At 33.3% G+C, this 25,093-nt stretch overlaps 1 long non-coding RNA gene across 1 annotated transcript; it reads left to right on the top strand.

Moving 5' to 3' along the window:
* Window positions 1-641: 641 nt before the first annotated feature.
* LOC133202938 (uncharacterized) lies at window positions 642-1,901 on the top strand. The gene is made up of 3 exons (XR_009723313.1): window positions 642-701; window positions 1,146-1,210; window positions 1,809-1,901. It is a non-coding gene; the product is annotated as an uncharacterized LOC133202938 (long non-coding RNA).
* The last annotated feature ends 23,192 nt before the right edge of the window (window positions 1,902-25,093 follow it).

Genomic DNA, 25,093 nt, shown 5'->3' on the forward strand with positions numbered 1-25,093 from the left:
ATTTTTCCTGATATCTCAAAAAGTATTGAGAATTTGTAATACTTCAAAGAAGCAAAATTGTTCAACATGACAAGTAGCAGCTTGCGAGATCATCAAAATGCGTCGAATGACGTCACTTCCGGCCAAACAGGAAGTAGTAGAAAATTACTTATTTTCACAGATATTGGTACATTGCTGCTATCCCACAAGTTGACATGGGATGGGATTGGATAGATAGGATTCAGGATTGAGGATTCACGATAGAAACATATAGAAGTTAATCCAATCATATCCTATACTATCCTGTATCCTACAGCCAATCAGATTCCAGTAAAGGTTAATTCATATGTCAGAATAAATTACAGAAATGCAAAAGAATATAGAACGTGTACAAAAGAATCATTTATAAAATCACAAAAGAAAATAGACGTGTTTTTTTTTTCTTAACACACATTTCTACTATTACCTTCGAGTAATATGGCGTACGATCTAACCGTGAACGATCACCGGAAGAAGTTTCGCATGTAAACAAAGAAGAGATCGGACATCAAAGGATCGTATTTCTTCAGCATGTTTGGATGATTAACTCGATTCCTACTTGTGTTACAGTTCAATAACATGTTTCTCTGTTAATGTGTTCTGTTTTTTCTGGATAATTCCATTTGAACCGTCAGCGGCGGACTATAACAGATCATAATCGCAGTTGTTTGGTGCAAGACCATGTAAGTATACTACACACTGTAAATGTGTGCATGTTTATACGTATCTCTCCCTTTAAGCAATGTTTTAATGACTTGAACTATTAAAATTTTGTTCTATTGTAATATACACAGAAATCGGATGTGGAAAAAAGAGGTTGTGTAGAAAGGGGAGGGGTAGGGGGGTTAAATATTTACAAATACTTTGTCACATGATCGGATGTATTATACCTTTTTCAGTTTGTTATTGCTATATACTCATTTCCCTACTGTGGTTAAAAAACATTTTTTTCCTTATCTGATTGCAATTTAAAATAATTAAATGCAGAATCATCATGATCATTTCTTATGCTACTGTGTATAATAAGCCCACTCAGCACTTGCATGTACGTTGTATGTATGACCTATTGTGAGTTAAACATAAAACATGTAACATAAATTAATCATTTATTATCTTCTTCATTTCAGAGAATGGTACCCAATTTTGCTTGCCCTCATTAGTCATCACAATATAAAGGATTTTACATTTAGAAGTAGGTATGATTAGATTATTTATTTTGTGTTTATGCATGTTTCATTAAAATACATAAAAATCATTATCTAAGTTGAGATTAAGTGTCTGCAGATTTTATGAAGAAGTGATTTTCTTCTTTTTAAAATGTTGAGAGTAAAACTGAAATTAATGTATAATTGTTCTGGTCATCATTGTCATGTTATATGTATTTTCATTTTTTTAATATTCAAATTTCAAGCAACAAATGAAAAGAAATTAACAAACAACATATTAAATAGATTAATACAAGCAGAAAATAGAGAGAAAAAAACATCCAAACATGTACTCATACTAGTTAGCAAGACGACGAGATGAAATGAATTATAGTCTACAAGTAAATTATGTAAATTATGATTGTTTAATTAAGATATGAGTTCTGACTATGAAGTTGCAATATAAGATTTGATTTTGCTTGATTTGTTTAAAATTAATTAAATGCATTACTCTGGGAGAGAAAAAGGTTAAATTCAGACAATTGTACATGAAATGAGAAAGATAATCACAATCAAATACAGTTTTAATGCATATGACACAATTTACAATCTACATGCATATAATGGTGTGTGTTTTTTCTTCAGGACAATCCTGCAAATTTGCAGCTGTACAAATTTTCTTCATCTCATCTGCTGCTGGAATAAATAATGAAAGATTTTCAAACCAGTGTCCAAGAGCCCCCTAAAGTCTTGAATAATGGTGTTCTTTATTAAGGAGATCAGTGTGTGATGTATTTGTTTTCTGTGCATTGATGACATTTGTGAAACTGTTCGGTTACTTTATGACCATCTCTCTGACAACTACTTTGACATTTGAAATTCAATTTGAGCGACGGACAAGCAGGCCAAATAATATGCATGTAAAACATACAACTGTAATAAGACATTGATAAACTTCAATTTAAATAAACTACATGTACATGTATCTTTGAGCTTGGCATTGAAATACATGTATAATTTTCATGGACACTTTTAATGAATTTGTCTCATGATAATGGAACATTCAATTGTTATACATTGTAGATATAAATTGTAGATAATGTGCATTTGGTTCAATATATATAATTATATTTATATTCACTGAAAAAAGGGATTACCCTGAATAAATATTGTGAACTTGGTCAATTATTTTTATTCCTCATTTAGACATTGAATAACATTCAAGATTAAATGTCAAGATCAAAAACAAGATTTAAATTACTTAAATTTTGGTTACAAATACTGTAACAACTGTGGATTCTTATGCATGTTTTATAAGATCTAAGGAATATGTGTGAGCTGACTACAATAATTATTGCTGTCAACCTGTCTGACTATGAAGATTTAGAAAAAATGTTTTCTGTAAACATAAATTGATTAAATTCTCACACATTAATATTTTTTTTAATTAAGATACACTTGTACGGCACTGAACTGACCATAAATTGAGAACAAACTGAAGCAAAATAAGAAATTTAAACATTTTGAATATCTTGATTTTTATTTAGCAAACATGATGAAAATGTTGCATGTTTGTAAAATATTCACATACAAACAAATGATGAACTGAACCTTTCAAACAAGAATAACTTTAATAATAAATATAAAACAAATTTTTATCATACATTTAAAATTGAATATAATAAGACAATTTTAACTTATTTAATAAATGAAAGTCAGCATATTCTAGATCTAAATTTTGACTTGTCTGTTCTCAGTTTATGGTCTTGTCATATCTTATCATATCTTTTTTCTTATTTAGATTTACGCCAAAAGTAAAATCTAATATACAGCTGATATAGGTGCAGTTAGATCTACACATTATTTTCGTGATGCCCAGTTAAGGGGAAAACAAAGTTTTGCATAAATTTTACATGAACAGATGAAACATACACTTGTTAAAACATCAAAAATATCCTATTTTTAGGTCACCTGAGTCACTCAGGTGACCTATTGCTATCCTTTTTTGTCCGTCGTCGTGCGTTAACATTTAAACATTTTCAGCTTCTTCTCTGCAACCGCTCAACCAATTTCAACCAATTTTGGCATATAGCATCTATGGGTGAAGGGGGACAAAAATTGTGAATTTCATGGTCCCTGCCCCCCTGGGGCCTGAGGGGTGGGGCTAAAACCACCAAAATTAATGCAATCTTTAAAAAATCTTCTTCTTTACTCCTGGACATCAAGCAGTCAAATTGTTGGCATGATTGTAATAAGCATTAAGCCCTCTACCAAAATTGTGAAATTCATGGCCCCAGGGTCAGGGGTTCTGGTGCTAGGGTGGGGCTATATAGATCATATAGTGAAAGTGCATTATTTCTTTGAAAATCTTCTTCTCTGCTCCTGGGTATTAGATAAACTAACTAAGTACATTGTTATATAGAGCAAGACTGCCTCTTCCAAAATTGTGAATTTCATGACCCCTGGGTCAGGGGTTCTGGTGTTAGGGCGGGGCTTTATTGATTATATAGTGAAAATGCATTATATCTTTGAAAATCTTCTTCTCTGCTCATGGGTATGAAATAAACTAACTAAGTACATTGTTATGATGAGCAAGAGTGCCTCTTCCAAAATTGTGAATTTAATGGCCCCTGGGTCAGGGGTTCTGGTGAAGGGGGGGGGGGATTCTGTTGATTATATAGTGAAAATTCATAATTTCTTTCAAAATATTTTTTTCTACTCCTGGTTATAAAGCAAAGAAACAAGTGTATAGTTATGACGAGCAAGGATGCTTTTACAAAATTTTTAAAACTTGTGGTCCCAGGGGTTCTGTTGTTTCTCTGAAAGGGGGGGGGGGCTCTATTTGATAAGATAGTGAAAATGTGTGAATTCTTTGAAAATCTTCAACTAATTGCATAGTTATGATGATGAGGGTACCTCTTCCAAATTTGTAAATTTTCAACATCTGGACCATTTAGTCAAGTGTTCTGGTCCTGGCCAGGGCTCTATTAATTTGTATTCTATTGAGTGAAGTTATTCCCCTTTGCCATTCACTTTTGATAATTAATCACTGTAGATAATGTATTTGAAAGGTTAATAGAATAAGAGAATTATGCAAGAACATTTATTGTATAGTATAAAAAGTACTTTCATAGTTTTAATAATTAGGTAGACTTGGAAATAATAGATGAATAAAAATGAAACAAAAATAACTTATCTTCTTAAATGTTCTTCAAAGGCAAAGTAAGGCCAATGTGAGAGGTAATAATATAGACATTTTGTTAAAAGTCTGCATGGTAATAGTGATAAATGGGGAACAGATAGAAAGATACTAGACCAATTATTTTGTTGATCTTAATCGTACTAATTTTCTTGCTATTGGGCAACAATTAAAGCTTCATTTATCAGTTTATGGATCCTCTAAATTGTTGTACTCAGGTGACCGATAAGGCCCTTGGGCCTCTTGTTGTCATTATTTAGCATGTGTAGACATGATAGAGAAATTGCTTCTTCAATGGGTACAGTGTACCTACCCCACATGAAGGATTTGGTATTCGTGGTCTGATTCTTAAAAAGAGTTTAAATTTTGTTCCTTTTGTCTACTTAATCATAACATTAGAAAAGTATCTGCAATCTTTATTGTTTCCCCATTTTTCTCTCTTTCATTTTAACTCCAATTATTTTTCATAGAGAACAAATTCGAAAGAAATCACGAATACCTTGACGTCTCCTGATCATTGTTAGTATGTAAAATTAAACACAAATAAAATTTAACTATTTTTTTTTTTCAATTCTTCCGAAGTTCCAATTTCTTCACATGTTCGCTAGATCAATACTTGCCTACATTTTATTACAGACCTCCTCATGTGTATAACTTAAACAGACTTGCTATCAATAATATACCCTGCGGTATTTAATGTTAATTTTCTTTTTAATAAGGTTTAAAACGTGGTTTATGGTTCACTATTAAATTATTTATTACAACTAGTCTTTCTTTTCTTCTTTTTTAAATTAGATTAATAGTGTTCAAAAGCGGAGAATATTAAATCTATCTTTCTACGTTTATTATTACAACAAACTTTGTAAGTAATTTTAAACTGTATGCATTGAATAATTCACGATCATTAGCTGTATGCATATTACGGTCTCCATGTTCAGCTCGATGTTTAGTTATGTAACCCAACGCGCGAATCCCACGCTGTTGATCGAGGTCACCAGTGTACTAGCCACCTGTGGCCATAAACAAAGCTAGTATTTGTGATCGCGTATAATGTCAATTTTGTACAAAGAGCTATTAATTAATGGAAAGGTATGTTTTTAATTATATCGAACAGTGTACTAGCCACCTGTGGCCATAAACAAAGCTAGTATTTGTGATCGCGTATAATGTCAATTTTGTACAAAGAGCTATTAATTAAATAAATGGAAAGGTATGTTTTTAATTATATCGAATCAGTAAGATTACTTTACCGATCTTTTATAATCTTAATTCCAAACACTGGTGCAAAAAATCATTTTGAATTTTAATCGCTGTTTTTGTCTGTTCACGCAACAATACATTTTAAAAAAAGTTGCTCTATCCCGTGTTGTTGTATTTTAATTCATCTGCAATTGTAATTGAATGGGGGCTTCGGTAAATAATTGTAATTACTACGCATGCTACGCACATATTATTTTTACCATCACTCTTGTGAATGTCCATTTATTATTTATAGAATTAAATAAACATTAACATAAATAAAAATTCCTTCAAATGTACTATAATTCAAGTCTTTGTAAGATAGCAAACAGTTTCATCCATCTTTGCCGCTTTGTGTCTTAAGTGTTGTAGTCCAGTCCTCGTTTACATACACGGTACCACAGAGAGCCGCGGGCACCTCGATGTTGAAATACATTGTGTACTCTGATAGTTGCTCTACACCGCACAAACAACTAACGTGTACATGCAGTGTAGTAATTGGCAAAGATTGTTTGAAAAATATAAACTCGCATGTGTTCGCTATGAAGCATTCAGTTTAAAATTTTATTTACATGTAGATACCTTATAAGAACAAAATAAAGTAAATGTATAACACCTAGAACAATGTTTAAAAATTAAAATACAAATATCGTGTGCTCGGAAGGGAAGATGGCTTGAAAGGGTGTGTCTGTGAATGCTTGGATCTAGCAACACACTTCGCAAAGTTAAGCATACTTGTGTCCAAATCCTTTAAAAGTGGGGGCAATCCCCAATCCTCGCACCCTTCCTTTTTGAATCTAAAAATATATACCATACTGAGAGTTGTATATAGAGCGGGAATGTTATTTTATTAGTCCTTAAAGGCACAACTTAAGAAATGACTTATAAATTTTTTTTAGATAAGATTGTTTCGCGATACAGCTGTGATAAATCTTAGGAACTTCTAAAGTTATAACTTAGGCATATCTTAAGATAACTTAGGAAACGTTTTTGAAACAGGCATGTCAAGCATTCAGTCAGATCTATAACGACGTCCATATTACCATATAAGAGAATGAAATTTTGTTTTGTATATAAAGTGGTTATTACAAATATGCGTGTTACAAAAATGTATGTTGAAATCTTCAAAAGCTATCGAATTATTTGCATACGTGTACTCGTACAAATGAACATTGATCAACACTGATCAAGTGTATACCGGGACCCGGGATAGTCTTATTGTAGCTCTTGCTTTGTCAAATCATTACTTTCATACCCCTTGCATTTAAGAAAAACAATGTTATAAAAAAAATAATAATCTGACATATAACAAGTATACATGTAGCGTGTGCAATTTATTTGGCTAGGGGCATGTACACACGTGGTTCGAAACTGTAGGGGGCTACAAATGCGGCCATAACTAGTATTTTATTGAGATGTTATAAAAAACAAATAATACTCACAAAAGCTTATAAAATTGCCGTTCTATCGATACCTTATATGCCATGTTTCATCCACCAACAACGCCACAACATCGATGAGAAATACGTTTCTACACGGGCATTTTCTTCGAAAAGGATAGGAAGTTAATGAATTAAAATAATTAATTCTTTTAGTTAACGCATTATGTTTACCTCTTTATTTGTTGTATGCAATAAGTATAGACCTTACTAATAATGACTGTTTGGTTGTCACACCTGTGCATGTGTCGTGTGAGGTACAGCGGTAAGGTAAATTACCGAGAGTCGCGATGTGCGGGGTGATTCGGAATACCCTAAATGACTGTGGTCCATTGAATTTCTACTAGTAAATCAACCTGTCAAATCTAACATGGGCCCACATAATACGACTAAATTCGTTTCATGAATGAACTGGTTCTTAACAAATATATGTACAGTATACACTATCTTTTCTTTAGATCTGTTTGTTTATTATTTTCAACCACAATCTGCAGTACATGTATAGTTACACGAAATCCATGCACAACGGCGCTACACCTGTCAATCAAAATCACTCGATATTGTGAACTCAGTCTGGTGTTACGGCAGCATTTCCGAAGTGATTCAAAATATTCTATCGGCTAATTCTAATTTTTCGCGTTGAATAATAATATTTTGGAACAAAGTTGGAATTAAGGCTGGAGCTGCATGCTGTGAATTTATCACACCTGCAGTCTGCAGTCTTCCCTTCTTACATGTATATGAAGCATCTGTTGAGTAATGAATCAGAGAGCATAATATGCGGAACAAGTTTGATTGAGATTTTTACTTTTCCTTTAAGATAAAATGATTAATAACATAATTTATGCATCTAATAGATACATATAAATGTACATGTATAGCTTTTTAAAAACAAGAATCTGTAATTGAAAATGTGAAAGTGAAGAGTTTAGGTAATAGTTCTTAGCCAAAATTTAAAGACAGTTCATTCCTTCCTAGTCTCTATATAACTTTTAATTACGGCCGTGCCCTCTCCCCTTCAAAAGATGTCTAATACATGCTTTTAAATTCTGTTTATGTATCAAGAAATTTCCACAGGTACTTGTGGACAGGATCCCCCCCCCCCCCCCAAATTCAACCCCAATGTTTGTTGGACATTTTTTTCCACAAATTATATTTATTACACTTATTCATCATGTGTACCATAGGAAAAAATCGATTACAAGTACCTGTGGAAATTTCTATTTGCCCCCCCCCCGTTCCCAAAAAAACTGAAATTGTTTTCTACGGGCTTGACAACAGGTACTTGTGGACAGACCCCCCCCCCCCCCCCCCCCGATATTCAACCCCGGGACTTGTTGGACATTTTTTCCACAAATTATATTTATTGCACTTACTCATCATGTGTACCATATGAAAAAATCGTGAAAACCCCAAAATAATCGTTCCACACAAAAAATGCCTCACTATGTATAGTTAAAACATTAATTTTTCATATTTCTTGATGAAATTAACATTAATAAAATCAACACAAAATTAATACCGAATTACATATCACTTGAATTTATCATAAAGCAGAAAATCTGTTCTGCGGGCTTCAAGGCCAGCTCAGGAACCTAAAGATGTCCTCATTTAATTTCCAAGTCCAGTACAGAACGTAAATTAAATGAAATAAATCACACGATCACTGGGAAGAACTCAAAGAAAGAAGACTCTTGAGGAAAAGATATTTTGATTCGACTTATAGACTGAAATAAACCGATATTCTCTTTTTGCCACTCTTTCCTGGTGCCCTGGGACTCTGAATGTAGGATCAGTATTTTTCTCACAGGTCCGTTGTACGGATTGTACGGGGGGGGGGGGGGGAGACCTTCTGAAAATAGTCTTTTGTTGTAGTTTTAATATGTAAATTTTGATTTAGTTGCTGCTTGCACCCTTCCCATTCTTTGTTTCTCTACGGTCATACATAGGCGAATCCCAGCAAAAATGTAATGACCCCCCCCCTCCAACACACACTTTTTTAAAAATGTGTATTGCGATAGGACTTAAAATTGGAAAACATTTTCTGTATATCTCTACATCGAAAAATATAAAACAAATATTTTTTTTTATATTTCCTTTTTAAAACAACATAGATAATTATGCATAACTAATTAAATACTGAATTAAATATTTATCTTTGCAGACAATATGCTCTGGGTTATAGAACATGATGTGAAAGCATATCGTAATGCACCTTGTAATCCTTTGGATTTTCAGATTTAAGGCCAATGCGAAAACCCAAAGACGCTGACATTTTATTATGCTACTGTAATCGAAGATCCGGGGGGCATACAGTTTTTGTCCTGTCCACCTGTCTATTTGTCTGTTAGACTGTGTTAGCCTCTTTGTCCGCAAAAACTTTAACTATGCCCATAAAATTTGATTGGTTGGAACTACTGCTTTCATATTTCTTATGTGTATTCCTAGTAACAAGGACTTCCTTCAGGTACCAACATATTTGACCTCTTGACCTTGAACTTGGAGTTTGATCCTCTTTCGCAAAATTTTACCAAACTATAACCTTGGCCAAAACTTTTGAACAGTTGGTGCTATGGCTTTTATACTTCACATCTGTATCCCTTGTGATAAGTCTCCTCCTTGGGTATAAATATGTTTGACCATTTGACCTTGACCTTGGAGTTTGACCAACTTTTAAACAACTTTAGCCTTGACAATAACTTTTGAATGACTAGTACTAGGGCTTTTATATTACATAGGTAATTTTCTTGTGACAAGGCCTGTCAATGTATACCTTTAATTTTGACCATTTTACCTTGACCTTTGAGTATGTCCTACTTTTGAAAAACTTTAACCTTGGTTTTAACTTTTGAACAGTTGGTGCTAAGGCTTTTTTAATGCCACATGTGTGTTCCTTGTAACAATTAAGACCTTCCCTCAAGTACAAACAATTATGATCCCTTGACCTTGGAGTTTGACCTTTTAAAGAAATTAACCTTGGCCATAACTTTTAAACTGTTGCTGCTGTGGCTTTCATACTAGTATATATTTCATAGTATATTCTTTGTTCAAGACCTTTATTTGGGTAATAACATTTTTTTTAATCTTTTGATCTTGACCATGGAGTTTGACTTGCATTTGAGAAACTTTTAACTTTTGCCATAAGATGCCATATGGGGCATCAGTGTTTCAAAAATCACACGTTGTTCAGTATCCAAATCGGGCATAAAACATTTACAATGATCCTTTAAAGCAGTGAGTTGAACCTAATAAATTACGACTATAGAAATTATGATAATTTATTTCGATGTATGGTCTAAAAAAACGTTTATTATACCTCTGTGAAAACTAGCTTACAAGTGAAAAATCACTAGTAAAATAGAATTTGATTGGCCGAGAAAGTCACGTGTCCATCATGTTTGCCCTGCAACAAAACGTCGTGTTTCACGATTGTGACGTCACAATTAAACGAGTGAGGAGTTAGATTGTTTATAGCGACGCTGCTAACTTCGTTCGCGCGGTAACAACAACTAAAAATTCACCCCAAAAAATCACCTTAATTAATGGAATTGCATACAGATAGTAGATTAAACGTTCTTTGTTAAAATGTTTGCACTTTTCAAAATTCGTTTATGGAAATACAGCTAACATACGTCATGAGACGTCACAGTCTAGACGTTCCAAATGTCTCGTGCTGTTTGAAGAGGCGGATCTTAAAATTAAGTGAACAATGCACTCGCCCAACGGTCGCACCGTCAACATATTATCGTTGATTGATTGTGTCGATTTAAATGTGTAAAAGTGTAATGGTGTTTGAATGTTACTGGTGTGATCACACAAACTTGTCACGTAGGAATTTTTTTTAATGAAACGAGGCTATTGGTGTACCTGTAACTTACATCTCTTTCTCATCAAATGCATGTTTGCTTTATTCATTGGATCTCCTTTGTAATTCCTGCATTTTGGTTAATTCATTATTATTATAAACAATTTATTGCATAATAGTGAGGGAGACATAAGATTTCTTCGCAAATGAAAAATCATATTTCCCTCGGGCGTTGCCTCCGGGGAGTATGATTTTTCATGGGCGAAGAAATCTTCATGTCTCCCTCACTATCATGCAATAAATGCAAACTGTGAACTTGTCAATTCCGAAACACACAAAAGGGTATCGCTGATATCATACAGAGTGTATCATTGCCTTGATCAGGCCTATAGGAAGCAAATTCAGGGGTTTTTTTTTTTTGGGGGGGGGGGGCAGCCATACATTTTCAGTCGACAGTTCAGGGGGCACTACTACCATAAATTTCCTGACAAGCAAAAAAAAGTCACCAACTACCAAAAATTCCTTGACAAGCAAAAAAAAAAAAAAAGAAGGTTATCAGACGTTTTTATTGAGGTGGCACAAGCTATAGTATCTATGTCTACTATAGTAATCTATATATCGGCAAAATTATTGGGGGGCCCTCCCTCGGTTCCTACGGCCATGTTGATTAAATTTAGGGTCACTAAGGAAAGAATGTTTTGACTGGATGAATGGTCTGAAAGAACATGTGTTAACTTGTCGAGTCGGTAACACATAGATGGGGTTTGCTTATAACCAGAGGGTGTCATGGTTTGATGCAAGGTCATTTGAACGAGTTCAAGGTCATCAACGGAGAAACAACATTCCTTAACTGTCTTTCTACTGGTGAGACATTGCAAGTTGATACACCTTACAAGATTGCTTATAACCTTAGAATGTGGCATGACCTTGACTCAAGGTCACTTCTTCCTGTTCGCAGCTCCAACGGAAGACCTACTCGTTGCTTTGCAACGAGCTCTGCTCTAGTTTTATGTCTTTTTGGTTTACCATGGTCTTCGTATTAAAAACTGATTATATAACTCAGTTATCCTATTTTCCCAAAGACTCTAACTTGGGGCTTTATATACACAAAAGGCACAAGGATTGTTAATAGTCTGCATAGCCTAGTGGTGTATGCTGAACTGTTTTTGTGTTTGAGGTCTCTGGTTCAAACCCCTCAAATTTCAATTTTTTTTTCATTAATGATAGTTACTTGTACAAATATATTTTATTTTTTACTTCAGCTAATAATTTTTAATCGTCATATTTTCCAAAAATCATATACATGATTGGTACATCAGAAATATATAGATCTATACATTATTGTTCAAGCCTGTCTACATACTATATTCCTTACCTGACTTAATTAATTAAATATAACATGGAATTTTTTACTATTTTGGAAAGAAGAGACATAGAAGATTTGTTGATGATGTATACATAGATGCAGCAAAATTAAGTTTCTGAAACAAATAGTGATGTAGACCTTTCATGGTAACAAGATTTTTAAAAACATGCAATCAAGAAATAATCTTGTGATATAATTCTGAACAAGTAAAATGTCGAACAAATAAAAAATATTAAAATTTTTTTTTTGATTGGATTATATGTGCAGAGAGGCTGGTTTTGAAGCACGAAATTAAGAGAAATACCTCGTATATACATACCTATATATGTAGTTTTAAAAAAATGTTACATGTGAATGTATATAATAGCACGAATCAGAGCATACATGTATTAGTTTATGGGTAAATCTTTTAAAATAAAATGATATAAATGTAGAATTTGATCAACAAGTTGGTTTCCTAAACATATGCGCCTAGAAAATCTATTTATAGTTACAGGTACTTTCTATTATACATGATAAGTGGGCGAAATATTGGGTAAAGTTGCTATGCCTCTTTATAATTTTGTTTTGTAATGATCGAACCTTGTCTTTGTCTGATGCTGAACACTCCATGTTGGACAAATGATCTTCCCCTTCTTCATGTTCTCTTATTTTCTTATAATTTAATTTTGTTTGTATTCTAGCCTCTGATTGGTTAATATCCAAAAAGGAACACAAATTATTTCTGTATAACCTGGTTTGGTATGGGGACACACACCCCTGACAACCAGCTGAATCGTCTGTATCCATGCAATCCTCTCATTTCCAGTCCTCGGGATTCATGGAAAATTCCAGATTTAATAAATGTACCTTTAACTTCAAACAGTAACTCGGATCTTACCACATGTAAACAAAAAACATGGCTGCTAGGACTATGTATCAGTTTTTACCTCCCCTTGCTTCCCATCACTTCCGTTACTAGGGTTGTATTATTGAGCGGCAAATTTGAACTAATAAAAAGCAACAAATTTTACACCCAGAGTTGTTTAATGATTTTAGAATTAAATTATAAGGAATGACTCTAATTCTTGGCCAAATTATTCGAGGATAACCTGGTTTGGGTCAGTTTACGCTGTTTTATAATCCGCTTCGCGGATTATAAAGCGTAAACTGACCCAAACCAGGTTATCCTCGAATAATTTGGCCAAGAATTAGAGTCATTCCTAAATAAACACATGGTACAGCATGCTACAATAAATCATATATTTTTATTTAACAATTCAATTCTTTACTGGCACTAAAGCACATTATACAAGAATATGTTGTTATAGCCATTGATTCAACAGTACAATTTAACAGTACATTACTTTTGTATGTTGACAGGTCTAAATAACAATAATTAATTGGATAAACTCTTTAAAGATATCTGATTATCATGCATGTTTGATTTTAGTATTTAACCAACCAAAATTGGGCTATTTATATACATGTACACACTACTTACATTAATATGGTACATGTAATCTATTGATTTTTTTTTTTATTAATTTAATAGTTGATTTTTTTCAGCATGTAAATTTTAACTCTGGGCAACATATATCTCATAAAATCTTTATCATTAGGGTAGTGTGTTCAATATAAAATCTTTATCATTAGTGTGTTCAATATACTTCTCATGCACAATGAAATTTACATTCACTTTGATTTAATCCTTTTTCATCTGTTAATCTACTCTAAGAACAAATATTGTACAAGTTAGAACTTTAGTTACTTACGTGTATTAACAGGTAGTGTTATACCAGCTTGTCCAATCAAATGAAGGATGTCACTATCCTTCAAACCCCTGCTAGCACATTTCATATGTGTTCTACTTGGAAGGGATCTAAGTCCATCTTCACTGGTGTTGTCAATATGTGGGTGGGAGCTAAGAAGACTCGGAATTTGACATAGCTTCCTTCTTGACCTCTTTGTATTTAATTTTAAATAAAAGTTTAAAATGACTCGTGTATATTCGGTAGTCATTGTATTTAGCAAGTGCAATGCACGGCTTAAGACCCACTTCAGACAAAATAATATGAACATGGTCAATGCTGAAATTTACAAGTTGTTGAATGTCTTCAGAACAATCAATTTCACATCTTCCAAGAAAGCTGCACTGCATAATCTTAGCACTTTTGTATAGAAATATATATAAAGTTATCAATATAAAATCATAAAAATACTGTATACTGCTATAAAACACATGGTTTGTAAAAAGGAACTCCAGACGACATGCTTACAAATAGTATTGTTTTTACCTCCTTTCACTGTTGCTACTAGAGAGTCTTACAAAGGGCAATAACTCCTTTGTTAAATACCCTTTTTTTTTAATTTTTCAAATGCATTTTATTTTTTTGAATCACAAAACACATACTCAAAATAATTATAAATGAATAATCAAGTATGTTTCCTTTCAAAATATTGTTAATATTTTATAAACCTATCTTGGGATATTTCATAAAATGGCACTGAAATTTTGGTTATTTAGCCTATTGGTTAGGGGTTAAAAAGGAGAGGAAATAAAATTTCTTTATCATAAAAACGAATATTAATAATAGTGCAAAATAATTTTTTATTTATACCTCACATATTGTTCTCACTATTTAATGCATTTAATTCAACCATAGGGCATTATTTATTGTGATTGTTTGATGTCAAATTTTGAGAAAACTGGCTATGTCAATCATAGGGGATGGCCACAAAATGTGTTAGGGGGCCATAACTTGGAGGATATGTCACAACCAAAATTTCTTTTTACATATAATTAATTTAATGCACATTCATAATTTTTTCATACATGTTTTATTAAAATTTATGATATTCATTTGAACTGCATCCGAGGTCCTTACAGAGAATGACTCTTAATCAATCATTCTTGAAATATTAGGGCTTTAGGGTACTCAGATTAAGTTTCAGTTCCTTAAGTCTTGGTGAAACTTCTCACTAACAGTTACTTAACACTGGGGAAAAAAAATGAGATAAATACCACGTAATAACAAATTGTAATATTTTTATACCCGCACTTTCTAAAGAAAGTTCGAGTGTATTTTTTTTCATCCTGTTCCGTCTGCCTGTCCGTCCGTCACACTAGCTTCTTCCTCAAATTATTCCTTTGTTTTAAGCATCAGAGAAATCATCTTTTAGAATATAATTGGTGGTGCCCTGAACATGTGCAAAAAATTTTGTAACTGGGGACCAAATAGGTCAAGAATGACATATTTTTACAAAAACCTGCTTTCTTCAACTTCTCTTACATTTTTTCGCTGTAGCCTATTCATAGTTTGGAATATGACTTGGAGTGTTCAGTGGATGTTCAATAAGGTTTTGGAATTTCGATTTTAACCCTGAGGGGGTCAAAAAATGATGTTTTTCTATAAAAACCTGGCTTGTTCCCGGATCTCTCTTACATTTTTCACAGTAGCCCAAATAGATTTTGGAATATGATTGGGAGAGTCCTTCACATACGATTTTTGCATAACCTTGACTTATCTATATTCCACATATGGCAGGAAAACAGGTAATGGGGATTGAAATTAGCAAAGTTGATCGGATGTGCATGGACTTGGAAAAGGTTTTTTTCATCCCAAATACTGATATCATTCTTAAAAGCTGTCATTTGATATCTAGAATTTTAAAATTCATGAAAATTGCTTTACACTAAATGCTGTAATTTCAGACTGGTAATGAATTTATTATATAAAATACTTATAAAGAAAGAGATCCATGGGCCACGGACTCACCTGAGCTTTTTACATATAACAAAAATACATACATGTATATATTTTGTGTAAATTATAGAATTATTGTGGCTTCTTCCCTGGCTACTCAAATATTTAAAGAAAACACTTATGTGTGGGTATATTACTGTCTTATGAGAGCATCTATTTTTTAAAATTAATTATACTTCACAGCTTTTTTTCATGTCTTACGTAGGGACCAAAAAAATAAATAAATAAATAAACAATTTAAAAAAAAAAAGGAAGGACAAATAGACAAAACAAATACGTACATGTAAGTATAAATAAAATCATAGCTTTACTTTACACTTCATTGTCTAATTTTTCATTTATTCGATTCCATTTTATTTAATAGTTAATTTCATAAGTCATTGATTTCTAATTAGTAAACGTGCTATATAAGTAATATATTAATCAATTGCAATTCCAAATTGGTTATTTTTCACTGATCAACTGTAGGCATTTTCTTCGGAATTAATACTGTTATTTGATTTCACTGTAGGATGTTTAGATGAAACTTAAACATTATTTTCCCATTGTAGTTAGAAACAAAAAATTTTTTTTACCCCCAGCATATCAAATATACCTTTTGGTAGGGTATATAGTTATATGTTGATGAAAAACATACACCGTATACATGAATGATCCTTTCTACTGTAAAACTATATTTATTATATCTCTTGAATTCATTTTTTTTTTCAAAAATTTCTCATACTATCTTGTTTTACAGAAAGATCAAAAGTTATTATTTACGGGAAACTTCGACCAGAAATCTCTGATGAGCATGAAGCTCTTCTGGTAACAGGTTGTACTAATAACAGTGAAAGAGAAAACCTGTACCTATAAATTGCAATTATTTTTAGAAGAATTGATGTATCTTGATTTTTCAAGGCTTTCAAACACTGCACTTATTTTTTCGGAGCTGTAGAAGGAGTAGAATTTTAAAAAAGAAATTCGTTATATTATCTTAAATAACAATGGCAATATTGTCAAAGAAATCGAAAAACCGATATGAATTAATTGTATATCTCTGAATAGTCTACATGTACTTGTGTACCAAGATATATTAAAAACAGACAAAAACCTGCAGGATAAGTAGAATTCTGAAGAATTTCACACAAAATGCATTGACCATGGTAACACCTTTCACACATCAAAAACCTATAGCCAGTTGTATGTATCCTGGTATAGTCTACGTGTTTAGCACATTGTATTAAAAATCGAACCGAAACTGCTGAAGAAGTAGAGTTTCGAAAGATTATTGCACAATTATTCCATTTTTAGTGATTATTGCAATGCCTTTCAAGTTATACAGTTTAGGGAATAATGTTGTATAGTTAAATTGAAAACATATACAATTTTTTAATCGGACAAAACTGTAGGAGGAGTATTATTTTTATAGAATTATACATAACATTGACCATTACAATCAAAAACCAATAAATACAATAATATGTATTTATCTCCGTCTAATCTATTTGTTTAAAGTTTTACTGATGTAGGACAAAAACTTGGAGAGTTAGATTGTTGAAAAAAAAGTTTACGGGCAGAATGATAGACTGACGATAAAGAATATTTTATCTTTATCGTCCCACGGATCCGATTTAATTATAGAATCCGTCCAGTAAATTTGCAATGTAGCAGAGGAAAGAGGGATGTGTAACTACAAACTAAGTAAATACTACATGTATAAAAAAAAAATGAGACAATTTGTATGCTATAGAACATCCATTCACATGTAATACCAGCTTTGAGCGAATTGCATTTTTATTTATTTAACAATACCGTTACAATGCCAACAAAATTAAAAGGAACATAAATTTTTAAAAAACAATTTTAAAACAACCAAATAAGGTAACAAAAAGCTTAATGGATACATTTTTCAGTTTATTGGAATAAATACTTGTTAGCAAGTATAAAATTTGTTCACAAAGATTCGCCGATTAAACGGTCCTCACATCCACCTTATTCACTGTTTATTTTTGTCCTTGCAAATGAAAAATCTATGTGTGTGGTCATAGAAATAGGACCACCATCTTCTTAATGTGTTGCTCTTTACAGGGTAGTCTTTACAGTATCGGCCATAAACAATGAATTTGATGTCAATATCATTCACACCGGGAACAAACCAACCAGATCACCTTCCACTGAACCATCGGATCTTGTATGCAACGATCCTGCCTCTGAGATAGAATTGGTCCAAATTTCGACTCAGGTCAGCATGCCACCCACATTCTCTTCGTCCAACTGCTCGGCGAATGACTTCTTTACAAATTGGCTGGGTACGGGTTTTATGTTTTACCATTCATTATAACTATCAACCAAAACCATCAAACTGAACACGACGATAGCAAACAGTTTTAGCATGACTTGGTTTTTTTCTGTATGTCGAATCAGACCACACCTAGCTTTCTTTCTGTAAATGAACTTTGATTTGATTACTATTGCAATTGCCATCTTATAGGACTAAATTCTGGAAATTTAAGTCCCAAACAGCCATAAAACAACAGCTGTAGGTTTAAAAAACGAAGCTCTTATTTTCAAGTGTGGGGTTTATTTGTATAGTACAATAATGTAGTTTACATCATAATAATTAACAATGAAGAAAAGGCGTTTGTGCTGCTTATGAGTATGTAATAAAATCAAATGTTAGTCTGGATGAGAGCCAGAAAGTGAACTGTTGATTCAATATTCTCAGTAAATTCACTGGTAACACACTAGCAAAATGGCTAAAAAAAATCAATAGAATCAATATGATTTTTTAACAATTTGCAATTGTATCTATTTTCTATACGAGTATATCCACAATTTTTCTTTCCATTCAAAAACAAATACGGAGATATTATTCTGTCAAACAAGAGATTCATGGGCTACAATGCTCATTTGAGTCAAATTTACCCTCTTGTTCTTAAGAAAAAGATTTCTAAGATTTCACTCTTTAATCCATAAAAATTTTACCCTATATAATGGTCCCACTCTTGATCCAAAAGTCACGACTTTACCGAACTTGAATCCATGCAGGATGAATAGCCCCATCTTAACGTGGCGCTGTTACGCGTCAACGTCATCGTTGGAATTTCGATGGGCACTAATTGTGCTCCTTTATTAGCTGACCTGTTTTACATGCTTATGAAGCAGAATTTATTCAAAAACTTCTACACGAGAAGAGAAAAATACTAGCTGTGGCCTTCAATTCGACATTCAGATATATCGACAATGTTTAATCAAATAACAATAGTTATTTTCATTCGTATGTCGACTCGATATATCCCAGTGAACTTGAAATGAAAGACACCACAGAGTCTGCCACATCTGTTTCATATTGAGATGTTTTACTGAATAAATGATAGAAGCCAATTAAGAACTAAATTGTGTGACAAACGAGATGACTTTAGCATTTCCATCGTCAACTTTCCTTATTTATGTAGTAACATTCCACTATCACCTGCTTATGGTGTACATGTCTCCCAACTTATTCGCTACTCAAGAGCTTGCTCTGAGTACGATCAATTTTTAAAGCGAGGCAGGCTACTCGCTGATAAGTTGATACAGGGATTTCAACAGCCTTGTTTAAAGTCAGCATTTCGTAAATTTTATGGTCGTTATAATGACTTTGTTAGCAAATATGATCTATCACTGGGTCGTATTTTGACTGACTTGTTTCATACCAATTGTTAGGCCTTTGTTTTTGTACTGAATTTACTATGGATAGTTCCGTCTACCCGATCAATACATAGGGCTCACGGCGGCTGTGACTGGTCATTAGGGGATGCTTACTCCTCCTAGGCACCTGATCCCACCTCTGGAATTTCCAAGGGTCCGTATTTTATGCCCTTTTCACATATTTGTTTTGTTTTTGGATTTTTTTTAGATCGATCACTGTTCGTTATCTTTAACTTTTACATTCAGGATGCTTTCAAATACCAGGTATGTTGTACTTTAAATTTTGTCTGACCCAGTAGTTTTTAAGAAGTTTTTTTTAATTATCCCGCCAATTTTAAATTTCTATGATTATCTTCCCTTGAAAGGGCCACAGTCCTTCATTTTTAATGTTTAATTTGAACTTCCCCTTTTCTCAAGGATGTCCTCTGTCAAGTTCCGTTGGTATTTGTCAAGTGGCTTTTGGGAAGTCGGAAAAATGTGTAAAGTTATTAGACGGACAGATAACCGGTGTAAAGATGAATATTGACACCCGTAGAATAACGACCGGGGGTCATCATTGCGGGGGTCAAAAAATGATTCTCGGTCATTATTTGACGTCGAAAATTTACCCTTTTACTTGTAGAAAACCTAAAAACTGCATACCCTACGGGAAGAAAAATAACCCCCGTAGAATAATGACGCCTTGTAGATTTTTATTAGTGATATATTTTTCTTTTGGTTAAAAAGATTAAGAATTATAAATCAAGAGGCCCATGGATCAAAATGCTTACCTGAAGTAAAGGTAAATTGAAGATACAGCGATGATCTGTTATTATCATTAAATCTTACAAATTTGTTTTATGATAAATTGACAACATTAATCGACTTCAATCTACACTATGTGGAAATGCTTCCATATTGATGTGACTAATGTGTCATTGTTTTAAAGAAGATTTCTCTTCATTTTTTGGTTATATTATCCAGAGAGAGAGAGGGGGGTTGCTTATGCTGTCTATCGACAATTAATTAAGTTGTGTTCGATCGAGTGCATTTTTTAAAGTCATGATTTAAACAGTGTACAAACATGTAATTTTCTGACATATAGCAAAAGTGTTTTATAATTTAAATAAGAAGAATTGGGTGATGTTTTAGTGACTTTCGTATATTTTCATGAAACCCGAAAGAATAAGAACACTTGATCCATTTGCTTCATACATGTACCATCTTTGATTTTCTGGTAGCTCTTATTTTTCAGAAAAAAGTTTTGTCCAAAGAAGAAACATCAAATCTGTTCGAACAAATATGTATTTTGCTAAATTGTGAAGTAAATATCCAGTTCGTCCGAACAATTCCGAATAAAAACAATTTTCTTCTATCGAAAATTGAAAGCCCTGTAACATCAACTTGTTTGTCAATATCCTGCCTCTGTTTTAAAGATGATTGTACTCAGACCATGCTCTAGCGTACCGAATAAGTTAGGAGACAAAACACCATATGCAGGCGATAGTGAAATATTACTACATGAATATATGTGAGACGTTGGTGATGGAAAAGCCGATTCTGAAGTCTTACCGTTTGTTAGTCGGCCATAAACGTCTATAATCAGTAAAATATCGAAATATGAAACAGATGAAGACTAGAATGTTTGCTACTGCAAGCAACAGACATATATAATGATCCATACATAAATCACGTGACGGCAGATAAACTCGAACAGGAGGATAAAACGTACAGTGTACGCTCAACTATGACCTCGGGTCACTCGCAAATAGTTCGTCATTTTGCGTAGTGTATCAATATGGTGACCTCAGGTCACCCTATATTTTGATTAAATTTTATTTAAAAAAAACCCCAGTTTTCTCTGTCTTACTCCAATAGAATTATATTAATAACTTTATATAGATCTTTCTAATAGATTAGCAGAGACGTGAAGGTAATGTTTTAAACAATAAAACATGTCATAATTAAGGCTCGGTGTCGGACGTCCCCCTTTCAGAAATGTTTCACTGCTTAACTTTGTCAAACAATAAATGAATTATTATCAGCAGTTTGAGAACCAATGTATTTGTAACTGTGTTAAAAATTGCACACAGGGAAATTGAGACTTTTTCTTCATTCGTTCAGTCATAGACCTAAAGTGTTCAATTTAGGTCTATGGTTCAGTATTATCAGCAGTCATCTACGATACTTTACTCTGCTTAACTAAAGACAACGAAAAAAAAAAATAAAGGCAAAAAGTATGAAAATAAGCTTCTGCACATTTAATCATGTGAAGAAAAAATTATTTCTTTCACTCTATAATTTCTCCTATCTTACATAAGCAAAGAGTACACCAGGTCTTTTTATCATAACACAAATAAAGGTTATTTTATATCATAATACAAATAAAGGTTACCTCTGTTCCTATAGAAAAAGGAAAATCCACAGACTTTAAGAACTTTAAATGAGAATAAAATTAAGTCCAAATTTAGTTTTAATATCCTAAATTTGTTTTCAAATTAACTGATTTTCAACTACAAACATATAGTGAACAATTGAAATAAAAAGGTTAAGATACCAAACAGAAATTGATCTCAAAAATCTTATTAACAAAGGAATTTGAAAACAGAGTATAAAACACAGATCCCTACATTCCAGAGACAGGATCAGATGCAGAGGATCATCCCTGGTCACATCAAATTCATTGTCATGAGCCTGCTTTGAGCAATATCTTGCATATGGAATGATAAAATAATGTGTCATATCAATGCGGAGACCGAAGGTCATCAGGTATTGTATATCAAAAAGGAAACAAGAGTGTACAAAACAGTCACCAGATACCACCAATGTGAAGACCAGTGGTAAAATAATATTTCATATCAAAACGGAGACTAGAGGTCACCTTATATTATACACCAAAACGGGGACCAGAGGCCACCTTATATAGTACATCAATAGGGAGACCAGTGGTCACCTTATATTATACATCAATAGGGAGACCAGAGATCACTTATTTTGTACATCGATAGGGAGACCAGAGGTCACATTAAATTGTACATCAATAAGAAAACCAGAGGTCACTTTATATTGTACATCAATACGGAAACAATGGGACACCTTATATTGTATATAATTAGGGAGACCAGATGTTACCTTAACTTACACATCAGTAGGGAGACCAGAGGTCACCTTATATTGTACATCAATACGGAGCTCAAAGGATTCCTTATATTGTACATCAATGGGGACACCAGAGGACACCCTATATTGTACATCAATGGGGAGACCAGAAGTCACCTTATATTGTACATCAATAGGGATCGAGACCAGAAGTTCCCTTATATCCTACATCAGTAGGGAGACCAAAGGACACCTTATATTGTATATCAATACGGAAACCAGAGGACATCTATTATTTTACATCAATAGGGAGACCAGAGGTCCCATTATATTGTGCATTAGTAGGGAGACCAGAAATCACATTATATTGTATATGAATACGGAGACCTGGGCTCCTCTTATTTTGTTAATCATTGGGGAGACCATATTTTACATAAAAGTGTTAATGAATATGGAGACAAGAGGTCATTTCATGGTGTACATTATTCAAGAGACCAGAGGTCACATAAAGTTGTGTATGAATATGAAGACCAGAGAACATCTTATATTGTTCATCATTTGCAGACCACTGATTACATAAGACTGTGTATAATATGAATATGGAGACCAGAGGTCCCCTTATGTTGTACTTCATTAGGTTGACCAGATGTCACTTATTTTGTATATTAATACAGAGACCATAGGACACCTTATATTGTATATCAATAGGGAGACTAGAGGTCACCTTATATTGTACATCAATAGGGAGACCAGAGGACACTGTATATTGTACATAATTAGGGAGACCAGAGTCACCTTATATTGTACATCAATAGGGAGACCAGTGGACACCTTTTATTGTACATAATTAGGGAGACCAGAGATCACCTTATATTGTATATTGAAAATAAATAGGGAGACCAGAGATCACCTTACGAGGGGTGATCAAAAAGTTCGCGAACTAATTGAATTACTTCCTTAAAAGAAATAAAATAAGGTTTCAGTGCTCATTATTTTTTAAAGTAGTCCTCTCCGATTAATAATGCACATCTGCCATTGTTCTGCTCATGCGCGAATCACGTGATCCAGGCGGTCACGTGACATGCTCTGTGGCATTCTGTTCACAGAAGCTAAAAGATTTTTCCGAGTCTTATATTTCTTTCCATGCAAGTTATTTTTTATAACAAGAACAGTCCATCTGTCAGAAATGGCCAAATCTCGGCAATAGGATGGGTGGATATGGACATCCCTTCCTAGAATTAGCATGGTGATCATCAAAACCCGAGTCCTCTGTCTCGGGAACGTAGTTTATCCAATGTGGATAAAGTATGGACGGACTCTTTTTATCATAGCTCATATGTTTAAAGTCCAAAGTAAACGATATTTTAGGGATTTGATAATTATATTATTGTTAAGATATTGAACTATTTTTCTAATTGTAACTTGGCGATCTTTTATGACAAATTGCTCAGCTAAGGACACATCTTTTCGCCGGCTTGCTTTCGCTGGGCAACAGAACAAAAATCATTTTTAACCATCTCCCTGCCTTCAATAAAACAATCAATCCAATTAATGATTGAACTTCTGGTAAGTCTTTTGTCTTTATAAACCTTATACAAATTATCATATTCTGCTGCAAAGGAATTTCCAAGATATACGTTAAACTTTACAGCCGTTCGTTGCTCGAGTACAATTGAGTCAACCATTTTTTGTCACAAGTGACCTACATATTGACGTCATTTTCACATTGTGACGTCACAAATACGGAGCAAAAAATTATATAACACCTGCTATTTATATAATATGTGTATGACTATATGTGTGCCAAATTTCATTCTGATCTGAATTGTGGTTTTGTAAATATAGAGATAGTTCGCGAACTTTTTGATCACCCCTCGTATATTGAACATCTTGTTTCCTTATTGATGTGGGTTTATAAGTTGATCTCTGGTCTCCCTAATGATATATCTCAGTTGATTCAATACGGAAGAGCATGTTCTACGTATGAACAATTTTAAAACGAGTTAAGTTATTGACAAACAAGTTGATGAAGCAAGAATATCAGCGGTCTCGTTTAAAGTCATCATTTCTTAAGTTCTATGGTCGATACAATGACCTTGTCGGCAAGTAAGTCAAATGCTGACTGACTTTTTTCAAACTGATTGTTAGGCTATTATTTTTACAGTTGTCCACGGATTTTTCCGTTTTTTCCCGAACATGACAAGGAGCACACGGCGGGTGTGACCGGTCGGCATGGGATGCTCACTCCTCCATGGCACCCGATCCCACCTCCGATGTTTAGGAGGTCCGTGTTTGCTTCGCTCCTATTTTGTAATGTTTAATGGACTTTTGAGCTCGAATACTGTTCGTTAATTCCAAATTTTTATTTGTGTTATGATATGAAAGA

This window comes from Saccostrea echinata, unplaced genomic scaffold, assembly GCF_033153115.1.
Source record: "Saccostrea echinata isolate AGI-Se365-2 ecotype Australia unplaced genomic scaffold, CSIRO_AGI_Sech_v1 ptg000001l, whole genome shotgun sequence".
NCBI classification, from domain to species: domain Eukaryota; kingdom Metazoa; phylum Mollusca; class Bivalvia; order Ostreida; family Ostreidae; genus Saccostrea; species Saccostrea echinata.